At 38.9% G+C, this 16116-nt stretch overlaps 1 protein-coding gene and 1 long non-coding RNA gene across 6 annotated transcripts in view; one reads left to right on the top strand and one right to left on the bottom strand.

Moving 5' to 3' along the window:
- The window catches only part of NR5A2 (nuclear receptor subfamily 5 group A member 2), an 88423-nt gene that overhangs the window by 53576 nt on the left and 18731 nt on the right, over positions 1-16116 (bottom strand). The gene's annotated exons all lie outside the window — the stretch shown is intronic.
- On the top strand, positions 2396-6143 carry LOC113961472. The gene is made up of 4 exons (XR_003532307.1): positions 2396-3078; positions 4086-4122; positions 4992-5158; positions 5792-6143. It is a non-coding gene; the product is annotated as an uncharacterized LOC113961472 (long non-coding RNA).

Raw genomic sequence — 16116 nt, 5'->3', positions numbered from 1 at the left:
ATTAAGGGGTATAATGAAGTCAGTGAAACAGAACACTAATGAGTGGTGTTTTTTTATATGGGTAATTACACATAAGAATACAAAATAAGCTAGACTCCTACATATATCATTAAAATGAACAGTATAGAATGACAATTGGGGCTTCAAGTATTTTTTGTTCTTTCTCTTCAATAATGCAGGTTGAAACACCATGGCTTGTCAAGCATCTGTACACATGCTAACAAATGCTACTGGCCCAGTCCTGCCTGTGTCTAAGCATGTTGGTAACATGACCTTGGTGGTACAATGCACATCAGTATGGCTCAGTGTGCAGGGGTTTGCTGGGCTCTGTCTGTTGTGTTTGTCTGCACTGGTGCCATGCAGGGGTCGCTTGGGCTCATTTTCTAACAAATGGCATTCTCTTGCCATTCTCTTTCAAGTAACACATCCTTTAAATTTCATTTATCAAGCGTGTTGATTACAAGGAAGACATAGGTTCCAAATTGTTCCTATGATTATCTGCACGTTGGGCACAATATACCTTTACAATCAAATGACAGAGATTTCTTACAGCAGTGGTATGTGATGGCAGCTCCAGTTCTCTGGAATTTATTTTGGGAATCTTTAGGTAGTTGAGTGAAATAGCTGAAATATCTGTCTACGTGATATTTGCTTATATTTCAAACAGAAAAGTATTGTAAAGTAGATTTTCTAGACCAACATTTTAAACTGGGATGGAAAACATCATCATGAATAATGATGACAATGGTACGGGAAAAACAACTTTCCTATGGTCTTGAAGATTTAAAAGAATGCCTGTGTAGTTTGGGGCCAGCCCTCTGCTGGGATTACTCTATCTGCTCCCAGCTGGTAGCCTGCAGTTCATGACAGCCTTTTATCCGTTATCAAAGCAACAAGTGGAAAAGCAGATCCTCCTGCCCGCTAACACTCTGTTCAGTTTTCTCTGTAGAATTTCTGCTCCTAAATCTTTCCTTTTAACAAGTCCTCAGATTTCCTTCCTACTGCTGCAGGAGATGCTAAATATCTCTAAAGTTTTTAGCTCACTTGTCTAACTAAAACTCTGCAGAACACTAAATGAAGAGTAATTGCATTGCACCAGCACAGAAAGTGACTGAAATGCAGAATGCACCGGATCTTGCTCGCAATGGAGTGCTGAGAGTTTAACAATTGACTTCAGTGATAGCAAAAGCAGATCCTAATTACTCAAACAACACCATAAAAATATTTTACAACTTAAGTAAGTACAAATTTTACTGTAGCAAAACCAAAGCAAACAAACTGCATTGAAACTTACGACATATATACTGCATTTACTTTGCTTTTTTAGCAGCATAGGAAAAATAAAAAAGGTAGAACTAGGAGATATTTAAGCACAATTAATGTGAATTCTTTCAAGCAAAATCTATCTACTGAAACTGAAAAGTTATTTGTTATGAAATGTAAATGAATATAGTTTATGTAGTGAAAATATACACCCTACTTTCCTTAAATCATGCTGTCATGGAGTAATAGGTCTTAGAGACATAATCCTATAACAGTAACTACAATCAGGTAAAAATCAAGATAACAGCAATCTGTTATGCAGGCTACGCTAAACCATAATATATGTTAAGGGGTTTGGGATTTTTTGTTAAACTCTTTGGTTTTTAAACAGATTTTCCTGCAATTTACAACAGTTATGCAATGACAGAAGACGTCATAGGAATCCAGGACTTGCTCCCTCTGTGAACCGAGGCCTTTGTCACACCAGGCTCCTCCATACCTGCCTAAGTGCCTCTTCCAGCCGGGCACAACAGACGGAACAGGGCCGGGTCCTGCCAGGGCTTTGCCCTGCCCACAGCATGGTCCTGTTGCGCTCAGCAGAACCGGCTCTGAGTCCTCTGGGCCTTTGCTAGGACGTGGGCAGCAATGTCTCATTTTCACATGGTGCCTGATGTAAATGTTCTATAGAGGGCCCCAGTAAACGTCATTTTAAGATATGGAGTTACTATCTTAGTTTTTTGCCCAAGAGCTGGAGTACATGCCAAAACCCTAACAGAACTGTAATATAATAAAAGAAGAGAGATTGTAAAAATTATGTAAATCATTTCCCCATTTTTATCTTTCTGCGGGTGTGTGCCGGTATAAAATATGGGGTCAGAAGGAGTGACTTCCTCCTGGGCTGCAGACACACGTCTGCATAATGGGTCCCTCACATCTTCTTGTGCCCCATTTTTGTCCCTGCGAAGCTGCCCCTTCCCAGCCGCGTATGAATGAACAGAAGTGCCTTTCATCCCCCACTTGCCTGGCGCTTCAAAAGGAACTACGAAAATAGCAGCAACAAAAATCCAGCCGCCTGCCAAAAGGCCCGCACACGTCCCATTCTCACAGGCATGCGAAAGGTTGGAGAGCTCAGCAAAATTTTTATGTACGGGAGCAGGCCCAAGGAAAACTCACACGCCATAACCAATTGTGGACAGAGGATCATCTATCAGCAGACAAATGCAGGAACTCCAGAATGTCTCTCCTCAAATGAAATAATATATCTTTGAAAGCCAATGCCCGTTTTAGGCCTGAGGCCCATATATCAAGCCTGAGAGGCTTGTGGATACGCTCCAGGGCCATTAACCTTCCACCTGTTTCCCCTTGTCCTTCAGGATGAGACCCTGCCCTTGATTTTACTCCCTTCCCCTGTTCATCTTCCGACAGAGTGTAAATGTAAAGCAGAGGGCCTGCGAAATAATTCAAAGGCAATGGACCAGGGACATGGTTACAAATCTCTGCCACTGGCACTGTGACTTATGCAGGCAGTTTGTCACACATGAGCCAGGTGACCTCTGTGACATAACAGAGAAAAATATCGCCCGAGATCAAAAGATGAGATTCAGAGCACTCTAACTAACTCTGGTGTACACAGCCACACTATAAGGTGGCCAAGGGTTTCCTCTCCTCCAAATGCTGCTCACTCCGCTTGCTGGCGGGCGGGACACACTCCTGCTAATTTCAGTAATCTCTTTTTCTCTTATCTCTTTGGAAATCTTTCCTGTAACCTGAACATCAAAATTTGATTCCTTCTGAAGCCTCTCTTTTTCAAAAAAGGTAATTAAACTGAGGAAGACAGACAGCAAAATGCCATTCAGTAGATAAAAATTAACACATAAAAAGCAGCATGACTGAAAATGGTGGATTAATCAATTTTGTAAATGAGTCTGTTTTAATCCACTAATTTTTGAAATTATAAGTAGTACTAAAACTTTGTATGAGCACGTGCTGTCTCTGGTATTACAATAACAAGTCTTTGAAGTCTAAAACATTTACTGGAATTCAACTATCACGATGGCAAAAATGGGAGTAGAGTTAGTATTAAAAATGATGTAATGCACCCAGAAAACACACTTCTGCACTGATTCATATTTTACAAAGAGATATACTGCAGAACTAGAATAACAGTCACTTGAAATAAGCCTAATCAGACTGATTTTTTTAAAAAAAATCTTGAGTTCATTTTTCAAGCTGTGTGCTACATAGGAAGTTTCCCAGCTGTTTTGTACATTCAAGACTCTGCTGGGTGCAGACAAAAGAATAAGGCCTAGCCCAGTGTTTCTCTTTCACTCCCTGTAACCAAACAGTATGTCTGGTATGGGCATTTAATTTTGTCTATTTCATAAATTAAAGAAAACCCACAACTGTCACAGTATTCCTGGCACGATGATGAAACGAGAAATACAACTGTAGCTAGATCAGCCTAAATCCCATTCTAATCCTAAATCACTTTGGCACTTGCCCACACCTAGTTGATGAAAAACTCAGTTTGACCCAAGAATGTATATGAAAATACACATATACAGACATACATACAAAAATTCAGCACATTGCTTACATGTGTGCTAAATGTTACCTCATCAGCTATTTCATTCTGTCTCATCACATGATGACTTGTAAACACAGTAAATGCAAAATTAGTATTACAAAAACATTAGTGTGAAGTGTTACCACATGCATTTGTAAAAATAAGACAACTGTTTGATTTCACAGTGCTAGAATCATTTGTTCTTGTTCAGGCCATGTGATTAAACACACCTTTTCCTCTTTTTAATATCTCTAAGGAAAGCCTGCTAGAGATACAACAGTCAGCAGCTGCATGTGAGTTTTGTCACTGGTTTCAGTGAACTCCAATTCAAATCCCCAGTGTCTTCATTTTTGAAAAACCTAGAGTTACTTTTTCATGTAAATATAGGTGCTATATCCAAGGTTTCTGGCATTCAGATCCTTAGCTCTCTTTGACACTTCTACTGAATATATTAATTTGTATTTAGGCTGGATATCATTTGGCTTTATACATCCTCTTTTTACCCATATATTTGATGTATCCCTGAAAAAATGAATATTAATTTAAAAAGCACCTAACCCAATCCATTGCCTTTTACAGTAAGTATGATCTAGTGCTTCTGCTTTTGTAATATTAATGAAATTTGGAAATCAAGGCTAGGCATCATATGTTACTATCATATGCTAATAGAGGACTTTGCTCATTTGAGTGTTTGATCAGTTTTGAATGCCCAAATGGCATATTAGAATTTCCAAGGCATAAACTACTTTAGGATGTTATTATATGTATAAAAATACTATTATATGAATATAATAATTTTTAATTTTCACAGATACACACTCACATATGCACAAAATTATTTGTCTCATTTACCTCTTGTCATGTGCTTTTTGTATAAATAGCTACTGAGCAAATATTTTATAAAAAGTTAAGGTACCCTGATTCTAAAGAAGAGCATTTGACTCTTGGTTTTAACATAATGTCTTGTCTTGAGGAAAAAAGCCTTAAATTAGTTGGTTCACATACTATACAGATGCTACAACTCCAGTTAATTGTATTTTGAGTGCTTGTGCCTCCCTGATTCAGACATTTTAAACAAAACAAAACAAAGAGCATTTAACAGTAACAGTAATTTAACAAATAATAATTTAGAGCATGAATCATTCCCTACATTCCTTTTCAGCTACAGACAATTTTTGTTGGGAAAAGTGCCATATAGTATCGACAGTGACAACAAATTGTATTGTCCGGTGAACATCTGTTTCCGACTCCCACACTGATACTGCAGGTTGGGTACTTCTGATTTAGTCTTCACAGGCTGCCCGACCACAGAGGAACTGGAAATTACTGGTACATTCAACTTTTATTATTGGAACACAGGAAAACTTTATCATCATGCTGGGAAATTCTGTGTCTTTTGAAATATTGGAAGGAGGGTTATGTGAGCACAGAAAGCCAAACGCAATAGTTCTTATGAAGAAGAAGAAGAAAGGGGATTCCTGTTCATCGTGTCTGTCTGTACGTATGTGTATGAAAGTCTGAGATTAAAATCTCAAAATGGAACAGTATTTCTTCCCTATACAAAATATCTCTGAAATTCAAAGCACTTTCTACAGGGCAGAACAGGCTGAGGTTCAGTATGAGCTGCAGGTTCTAGCCCTAGAGAACTGAGCTGTTCTAACTCATTTATTGCACCAAGTTACTATGATAGCAACTTACAGAGAAAGACTGTGTTAACTAGCTGAAATTTTTACTATTAAAAATCAAAACCAATACTAAGCAGTCTTTTCAAAACTGAGGGGAGTTCGTTAAAATGATCAATGTCATTTTTCTTATAGTTATGCCACCATTGTTATGCAGCGTGAAAAAAAAGTTTGAGTTCCATTTTGTCAGGGACAGAGAAGACATGAAGATACATTCCTGATAGGTACCATGTACCAGTTTGATATAGCTCCAACTCCAAATCTGTAAACTCTTTTACAGAGAAAGAGGGAGAACGAGAAACTCCACTGAAACTCCTGTTAACACTAATTAGAGTTGTCAGCATGCAGCGGAATCAAAGGCAAAACATGTGGAGCTCCCACTGAAGTCAAGAGGAGAAGGGTATTACTTAAAGGAGAGGCATGCAAATTAAAAATAAATGCTGTTCAATGTTACCAAATGAGCTAGTCACGTAAACATTTGCTTTGAGGTCTAAACCTTCCTACTGGGAACACTCTTTCCGAAAGTTCATTCCTAGTCAGGAGACAGCATTGTCCTTGACCACACTTGCTGAACGAGAACCTATCTTGTGAATGATGGGTCCAAAGCAATGTAAAGTAATTGCCGTGTGTTTATTTCTACTTAAAGTTGTTATTACTTTTGTTGCTGTTGTTAATATTCTTGTTGTTTATTTGCTGTATTATAAACAAGGACAACTGTTTTCAAAGTCTTGCAGCAGAAAGGCAGTGCTCCTTAGATCAATTTTGGATTGCTCAAAGACTAGAAAGTCTGGGTAGAATCTTAGCAATATGGCCAACATTCAAAAGAGTGTTAGGAGATTCTAGGTCTCAGCCTCAAACGCAGAAAATTGCCTGATTTTGCTTTTCATGAGTATGATGTGTACTAAGCCAAACAATACTCCGTTAGTATTTGTTTGTGAGCAGCTGGCTTTCTATCTACTGCTCTCTTCTCCACGTGTAGATATAAGGCACATCAGTTACTGTGGAGTCCTTAAAAAAGAAGCTGAAACTATTTTGTACTGGGGTGACCTGGGTATGAACTACACATTAGTTTTGGCTTCCACTTGCACGCTAGATGATTTGCACTACCACCTAATTTAGTCTCATGCCTCCCAGCAAGCAGTCTGTCTACTACAACCCTACTCTCTCCCACAGTTTTAACTGCCCTAAAACTGTTGCACAGACAAATGGGAGCAGAAACAGAAACTTTGCATGATTATCACCTGTTATTCTTTCTACATGTTTTTGCTGTTACATGAAGGAAAGTTAACACTTAGGATTTAATATCTTTGTGGTTTTACTGCAATTTTCACTGAGCTCCAGAAGTATCAAGCTGTGACTGCTGGTCTGCCCGACCCACCCACTCTGAACCTTTTTCTCAAATATTTCCACCTTTTCCGAAAAGGGTGAACAAGGAATTTGAGGGCTTGTCACTGAAACCACTGACTGTTGAAGATCTCTGTGGTCAGTGGAGCTCAGAGCCACAAATAATTGCTGCATATGTAGTGGCTGTGGCACTAGCATAGTTCCTGAGAAAGAGAAAGGAAAAGAGAAAATAGATAATAAAAAGGGCATATAGAAATAACACGTAGCAAATGAAACTGAAATGCTTGACACAGGCAGCTTTATGGAAGAAAACAGGAAACTGTCAAATGCTGTGAGTGAAAATGGAAATACACTATTCAAGATCTTCACTTGCACTTCTTATTCAGACAAATTCTCATTGGCTTCAGTAAAGCTTTCTTCTGATAGTATAAGACTGGGCCTATAAGCACAGCCTGACTTACACAGAAAATTACTATATAAAAGACTGACTTGTTCATCTCTCTATTTAGGATAGTAAGCAGTTGTAGGTACACATTTATTTCCCTGCACAGGGAATTCTGGCTATAGCATGGAGACAAGGAAGATTCCCAGCATTGTTAGTCTTTTCTGCCCATACCTTGAAGAGAGACGAAGTAGATTAGTGTGTGACTAGACTGCCCTGTCTCTACCTCCACTAAAGTGCTGGATCATCCCTCAGACTAATCAGCTGCTGCCCAAGGGATGCAGCAAGCTGCTGCTTGAGTGGTGAGGGATTATGACTCAGCACCACCAGCCACTGTGTTTGCTCATTACTCAGGACAAACTGCGAGACTGCAGTAAGTATTCCCCAATAAATACCAAAAGGTTTCCAGCTGAAACAAAGAGACGATGTTGACTGTAACACCAGAATAAAGATACAATTCTTCGTCACATTCAGTGTCACTTAGTTAGGGCGATGTTTCCTGTATTCAGCAAACACGCCACTAAAAGAATTTCTTGGCATACAGACAACATGGAAATGTCCTTTTAAAAATCAGTTAATACCAACAGAACTCATGAGCTAGCTGGAACCGTTTCCTATGCAATGGAAAGAACACTCGAATAAGGTTAACCAAGACATTTCACCCTCCCAACCTCCCCCCTCCCCATCTATTTCTGGATGTCTTCTTTTGTTCACCCTTTGCTAATTATAGTGGCCTTGCTTAGGTGATATTTATAGTCTTAAAAGAGTTGCCTGACTTTTAGAACACTTTATTCATGTATATTTCCTGTGTTTATTGTTGCCTTAACTAATTTTTTTAATTAAGTTTACTTGATCCAAGATTTTATTTAGCAACAAATATCAAAGTAACTTTTCTTTCAACAAATGCAAGAGCTGTATTTAGATGTAAAAAGCATTTTTCTATTTCTGAATTTCCGAAAACAGATTTTAGTGTCTTTCCCTCTCCGACTGATGGGTACAACAGACAATTCCAGAATTAAACAAAATGAAATTTCTTTTTTCACTGCAATATGAATATTGGTATTTTATTTTACTAATTTTTGGTATCCCTTTTTTTGTCTGTAATGGTTGCATAATAATTGGGGTGTTTCCAAGACATGGTGTTAAATATTTGTTTGCCCTGATGTTTTTCTAACCACCTATAACTGAACTTCCACCATTTGCCGAAGTGGAAAAGAGACACTGAGACAGTCTACATAAAATTATAGCCTCACTTTCCCATCTGCACTGTATTTTATCTCTTTCTTAGTTTTCCTTAATTCCTTATCACCCCGATTGTATCTTCTGTAGTTTTTCTACAAATGTGCCTGTGGTGACGCCAATTGCAATACATTTCAGCCCCTATTTCAAAATAGCAAGTAAAGAACATTTTAAGGAAAAATTTGGTGAGTATCTTTCAACTCTACTGAAAGCAGCTGGATTTGGGGAAACGTTAAAGCAAAACTAACTGGCAGTTTGCCTTTCAGCAGAAATGCTCTCTCCTCCCCTTGATGCTGCCACCCACTCGGACATGGACGGGCTGAGGTAAAGGCTGCACGACTGCTGAGGACAGAACCGATGGCTGTGTCCCTGTCTCTGTTTTACACAGGAGGAAATGTGCCTGGCTGGGCTGGTGCAGGGCAGAGCAGCCCATGCAGCCCGCTCCTAACGGAGACACGGAGGGGAGCGGCTCCTTTCTAGGGAAGGCAGCTGGAGCCCCACACGCCTGGAGCTCAGGGCTGATTATCGACCCCGACACACCCCTGCCCTGCCCTGCCCTGCCCTGCCCTGCCCTGCCCTGCAGCGGGACTCGAGCGCGGACCCCCGGGCGGCAGAGCGGCTTCTGGCGCGGCACCTCGGGCTGGAGCCCGGACCCCTTTTACATGGCCAGGAGTCAGCCTCAGGTCAGGAGAAAGAACGTGTGAGAGGAGCAAAGCCGTGGCCCTTGACTTTGACACTTTTTTCGGGGTTTCTCACATGTTATTTGCTGACGCCCTGCGCTGGGCACAGCCCCTCAGCTGCAAGGCCCAACACCCCTCATGGCCCCACCTGGGCCCCACCCACGGCACCAGTCAGGCTCCAGCGATGCCCTCCCTGAGCTCCCTCACTGCCTGTGTGTGCCCTTGCCTCGTCCCTTCAAATCCTGCCTTGCCCTGGGGGCTCTCAAGGGCCTCAGTGAGGGTGGTGGAGTGGGATGGTCCTGGCAGCATCCCCGAGACCGGCCCTGGTTCGGGTGGGGAGTGGCAGCCCCTGCCCCTCAGTCGGGCTGAGGTGTTGGGGCTGTGACACCCAGTGGTTTCTGTGGCACAGGGAGAGTAAATGTTTAAAATCAATTCTGTAATGTGGTAAGATGGTGTGTTGTGATTTAGCTGCCATTAACCCTGAACAAAACTCTGCTTTTTATTCCCAGTTGAAATGGTTGCAGACTTGATAATTAAGAGACTTCTTTTAGAAAAAAAAAAAATGTATCAGGGAATGGTTAAAGGCTGCCCTAAAAATAGCGGTTGTGCTCCAGCTTGCTTTTAACTGCTTTTTCCAGCCAGGTGTGGGAGAAGTGGGAAAGATTCAATAGCTATGTTACATGTCACTTTACGCAAAGATCTGCACTGCATTCATTTATTTGAGTACCATATTTTGGATATTTTGGCCACTGGCTTCACATTGGCTGTAATGGAGTTCAAATCAAATGGTTATAATTGATTTGAGTATTTTGTGAATTGTGCTCAGGTTTAAATTAATTTTTGAAATATTATTTCCTCTTGTACTAAGTTTTTGGCTAGCATAAAATGACACACTTCCCTGGCAACTGATGGGTTATTCTATTTTAGAAGTCTGAAAATCTACTTGTTAGTGCATACATGTATGGAGTACAGAGATACCAGACAGATGTTTAAGAGCAGTCTGCCTCTTGGTTTTACTGCCTCTATTTGAAACTCCATTTTATAATAACTTTGACATTGGAAATGGAAAATACTTCAGTCCTTTAGTATGTTCTGTGCTTATATAGCTGTATAGTGTGTCCAACCTGTTCTGAGTGATCTTACAATTTGAAAGCTCTCAGCTTTAGGCCTTCTCTCCAATAATGAGTCTGATGACTGAGGGTTGTGGAAAACATACTATTGGCACTACCACAGGCAGCAGCAACAACAGTGGTAAGGAACTACACAGTTCCTCACTCTTCATGGTCTTTGTTTAGTTCAATTGTTGTGCTTCTTATAGGGCTTCAGCAGGCCTAATAGGAAGTCTGTAAGTGACTTCAGCATGGCTGGGATTTCATCCTTACTGTAGCTGATCCTAAGGGCTACAGGTTAATGGAAGCATCCTTAAATCTGAACAGCCTTGGTAAATTTATAGAGGCAAACTTTCACTGTAGCTGGGAAACATCCCATAGAACAGAAATATGATACAAGTATCATACACAAGTGCTGGATCTGAATGATACAGGTATCATACAAAAACTCTGGATCTGAATGAAACTAGTCCTCTTCCTGTAGTAAGATTTATTGCCTGGTTGTGTGAAATGTCATAATTTGCAGATGGAAAATGTTTTTGTTTGTTTGTTTGTTGCAGAAGCTTGCAAAAAATTGAGACCTTTGCAAATGAAGATCTGTCATTTTGTTGTCAAAAATGTGACTTTATGAAGCAAAATCTATGATTCTTATGAGAGACTGGACTTGTTTAATTTTTAATGTGCAAAGCTCTCCGTCATTTGGCAAAAAGTTCCGATCTTCATAGCAGAAAATAACGGCTACAAATCGTCTGAAAATACAATAGACTGTCAATGTGGCTGAGCTTTCATTGTTTGGTTTCTTAGTTGGCACAGCCGTTATTGTTAGAGTTAACTTTAACATCACTTTGGACTACTCACAGCATGCAAGATCTAAAGAGCACCGTTTTTTCATCTTGCCCTACAGCAATGTGATATGCATTTGCTAATGCACCCAAGCAACCTTTCTATGTCACCGCTGGCAATTGTCAAACAAATTGGAAACTTACACTTTGAAGGAAAACAATTAACTGTAATGTTAAACTTCTGTTTTCTGTAACAAATACCTCAAACTCTGATTAACTCAGTGCCTGCTTCAGGACATGTAGCAGGAGTGGCTGTAGCTATGGAATCATGTCCATACTACGGCTTATTATATCTCTGCTGATGGGCTGGGCAGTTTTGGGAATCGTTACTTGCTCAAATTTTCTCTAATAGGTGATAAAACTTTGTTACTGCATTGTGGCTATTCATGGAAACCTGAGTAAGCTTGCTAGTGAACTACTGACGGTGGATCCACTCAAATGTAGAAGTGACAGTCTTTCAAAAAACACCTATATGGAACATGGTTCTTAATCTCAGTGTGATGCTTAACTGGGTATTAGATAGAAAAATTACTAAACCCAGAGTGACTGAACTCAGTCTCCTGCTATCAGAGGTGATAACAACATCATATGGCAGAGTGAAACTAAAGTATCCATATGTGACATAGAAGGGCATAGGAGAATGTAATCTTTCTTTTTATGCCTAAAAAACGTGCCAGAGGCTTAGCACTGAACGAACTATTTAAAAAGGCTGCAAAATGACATGCCCACATACTTAAATACAGCATTTAATCACATCCTTTGTTCATAGAAGAGCCAGATCATTATGAAGTTTACAGTGTTCCTCTAAATTTTTAAATGTTTGAGAAGTATTTTTCTCAGATCAAGATACACTGAAGACAGACTAAAAACCAGCAGCTACACATGACAACAGAATAACTAATGTGATTACCAAAATCAAGGGTAGTCCTGGACCTCAATTTCTGCCAGCTCTCTGACTGAAAGAACATTGCAGAAATTTTATTTCATCAGCTATGCAAGTTACATTTCCTGTCCTGATAAACATATGCACTACAAATTCCAAAAGCACTTTAAGTTATCAAATTGCACTTGATTACTTAAGTCTAAATATTTTATCAACCTTTCATCACCCTGAAGGAGATCTTTTAAGGTATTTCACTGCTGATTTTTTTCTCAAAAATCAGAAACTCAGAAAACCTATTTTTTTGCTATTCTGTGCTAGTTCTGTGTCATAACTGAATTTCTGTAATTCCTTCTTTTCTACGCATTTCTTGATACTTAACTACCTAGAGTCTGAAATTTGAAATTAAAGCTGGTTTATCAAGTATTACATTACTACATCTATCTAAATAGATTTTACAGAAAAAACTAAGAGACCTCAGGAGTTCTGTTAATCCTATTCACACTAAGTTTGCACTTCTTTGAGAAATAATTTGAAACTCTGATAATATAGTTGTGCTTACAAGGAATACATAATACAAAGCCAGGCCTTCGTTAGTTTGTGAGCTGCCAAAACATCTGTGTTGCCATGCACAGTACAAGTTCTATAGACGGGGTCCTTTTGAGATATGTGCTTAAACCATCATTTCTTCGAAGGCCACAGCTAATGTAAGCATGGGCAACTTTAGACTTACAGCAAGAAATCTGTCCCGGAACTGATACAGTCTGACATCAATGAATGGCCTAAATTTGCAAACTCAGTGAATAGTTGTAGGATGAGCTTCTTTAACATGAAGTACACTGTCTCTTCCTGCAATCATTCACTAAGTGGGTTTGTGCTCACACAGTACTTTGACCTATGACATCCTCACTAAAATAGCCAAATAAGTCAAGGTAGTATTTTTTGTGAGTCACCGGTCTTTCAGTGCCTTTTTTTTAACTATTAACATTTAGTTGCTTCTGATCCTCAGCCAGAAGAAGGTATCCTGACGACTGTTCCACAGTGCAGGTCCTGTGTTTTTCCTGGCCTACTTTCTTTTATGGGTTTGGGAATACTTAGCTCTGGAAGTAGTTTTTGAATTTTCACTGATGGGGCCTGATGAGGAAAGACCAGTCCAGTGGAGCTGTCTGCATCCTTTCTTGGGGCCAGGCAACCTTTGGACTCTAGGAACGCTTGCAATATTTTCTTTTTAGCTTTGTACAAAGACCTTTCACCTGGCTAAGACAGCTGGCTACAAATCTAGCATCCCCAGGGCATTCCTGAGTTTTCTTAGCTGAGGATAAGATGGATATATCTTACTTTTATATTTACTGAGTTTTCAACAACTCCAGAATAGCAAACAAAGGCCTTCTTTACTATTACTATTAGTATCATCATCGTGAGTCTACTGGAAGGTTATCTCTGTATTGTTATTTCATCTGTGTATAAAGAGCCACACAGAAACATTTCTCATTATGAATAAAAAAGTAATATGTAATGTCAACCCCCAGAATTTATGATGTAATTGCTACTTATAAAGTATTCCAAGTTCACCAGAAAGATAGGGATGTTTGAAATTTTAGCAGGTGTTAAAGTTACTGGATTACAATTGGCTGCTTTGGATCTTATTCTGGTATTATTATTAATCCTGACTAGTTTGCTTCTTTAATTTTTCTTAAATTTTTCCAGTAATTTCTGAAGATGAGAGGATCTGCTCCTTTACCGAGTATGAATATTAGCCTTAAATTACATACTTAAACCCATGCACAGGTCATATTCAAATGCAGTGCATGATGTAGGTAGTTCTAGCCACTCAATACTTTTAACTTTTATATCCTTAAATGTATAACGTATTCCAAAGAGGTGATGACAATTTGTAGAGCAATAAGTGAGAAGACTGTGATAAGCATAAGCTGATAAAAATTTCAGTAAATAGTTTTAAAACATATTTGTTGTCCCTTGAGATCTCTTTAAAAAAATCCAATCTTCAGCCAAAAGGAAAGAAAAAGAGAAAACTTAAAAGCTGTAGCCCAGTGCTGGGTTATCTCTAGGGTAAATAAGGCCTAAACCATTGATGGACCGGGACAGCATTTTTTATCATATCCTCCTCCTGAATTCTCCTAACTACAATTCTCTAAATTTAGCAGAAAGGGAAATAATTGCTCTCTTATATTAATTGAAGAGACGAGTGTGTAAGACAAAATTTAGAATGAAGTGAAAAGATACAGTAAATAATTGCAAACATGCTGTCCAGTAACTCAAACCCAGTTGTGGAAGGCATCACTCCTGATGACAAAGTCAAGATGAACTTCATACAAGTCACATTTATACTTTTCTACTGCTTAATTATTTGAGTAATTTAAAATTTTAGTCCCAGAGATCTGCTAATGGACCTGTCTTATCTGAAAGACATCTTAATATTCAGTTTTTAAGTTTAGACAGGTAGGAATAATAATAAAATATCTTTCTGAGCAAATACATACTTCTCAGCTGGGTACAGGTAGGAAACAAAGCTGTGCTGAAAATCTAGCTGCACCTTTATCACAATTGTCTCCCCTTCCTTCTGCACTTAAAATCTCTCTGTCATATTCTTAGGTGGTTTTTAATTATTTTACCCTCTCCCACAGGGTAAATGTTCATGTTCTGTGGAGCAATCTGAAATAGCTGCTTTTGCTACCTTGATCAGAAGGACCTGAAACCATGGATGCATAGAAGAGAGCTGCCTTCAGGAAAGGTTTGAAACCCTTTGTTTAATACTGATCTTTTACTCACAACTGAAAAGACAGATGGTGTTACCCAGTACTGTTAAAAATGTAGGGTCTGATCTAAACGTGTTTTAAGCACCTCTCTTTTTTGAAATTGAAAAGCCCTAATTTCTTAGCATTGTGTATAATCTGATCCCTAAATTTTAGATGTGGATGGATTTCCAAGTGAGTTGCTCTTGTTCTGGAATGCTGTGCAATTTTGTGGATCTTGTCCAGTTAAAAAAAATAATCTGGATATGCCAGAAGGTATGAAACTGTTGTACTTCTAAGCTTCTAAGATGTAAAGGGTACAAACACTAAGATGAAACTAATGCTTTCTACAAATGTGTGAAAGTCAGTACACTAGCCAAAGGCTCTACATAGCAACATCATAGAATATATGTATTTCCAGAAGTCTGTATGTACATAGTAGTGTATACAGACATCCAGAGCCAGAAGTTGGTCAGCATTTACATGAAACAAATTTCTGCCTCTTTTGTGTCCATACTAGTGAACATATGTTGGTTGAAGAATATCATCCAGGCTGAGTTTGGAGGTGAAGAGCTTCTCTAAAACTATTCCCAGTATATCATGTTGAATACTTATAAAATCTGCCTCTAGATTAACCTATGGAACCATAAAAAAAAAAAAAAAGCTTGAATATCTTTTCATGTTCTCACTTTAATCATAAATGGAATTTAGGGTAGATCATAACTTAAAAATTTTTACACTGAAAGGTATATGCAAGATTCAGTGATCTTTAACATTGTTACTCTAAAGTACTCCCCAGGTATGGATAGAAAGATCTGGTCTCAGATATTTAGAACACGGTCTATTGCAAAAATAAAATGTTCGCAATTTCAATTTTTAAATTATTTAAAATGGGTAGCATGGCTTATAGCTTACTATAAAATTGCATTCAACTTAGATAGCAAATATGTGACAGCCTTTTCCTCTCTTTAATGCATTTTGGTTTTCCTCTCTGAGTAAACTTCCCCTGTTCTTTCTCCTCATATAGACTGAGTTTTCAGTGATTCCTGCAACCATTCCCACAAAAAATGGAGGGAAGCTGGAGTTGTATATGCAACATATGCAGGTTACTTTTCATGTAAACAAGCTTTATTTCATGTGTCCACATCATTATGGTTATGACAGAAATGCTGTGGCAAGCTTTCTGACTGCAGCTTTTTAATAGGGTGCTTTTGTGCTCTTGATTCATGTAGATTCAGTTCTCAGTGAAGTTCTACACTAATTGTTGTATTTGGATACTGAATTATTTTGACAGCAGTCCGAAATCATAGGTGGTC

The sequence above is a fragment of the Neopelma chrysocephalum genome, unplaced genomic scaffold, assembly GCF_003984885.1.
Source record: "Neopelma chrysocephalum unplaced genomic scaffold, ASM398488v2 Primary Assembly neopelma1_97222, whole genome shotgun sequence".
In the NCBI taxonomy this organism is placed as follows: Eukaryota; Metazoa; Chordata; class Aves; order Passeriformes; family Pipridae; genus Neopelma; species Neopelma chrysocephalum.
This window is presented reverse-complemented; position numbering and strand designations above follow the sequence as displayed.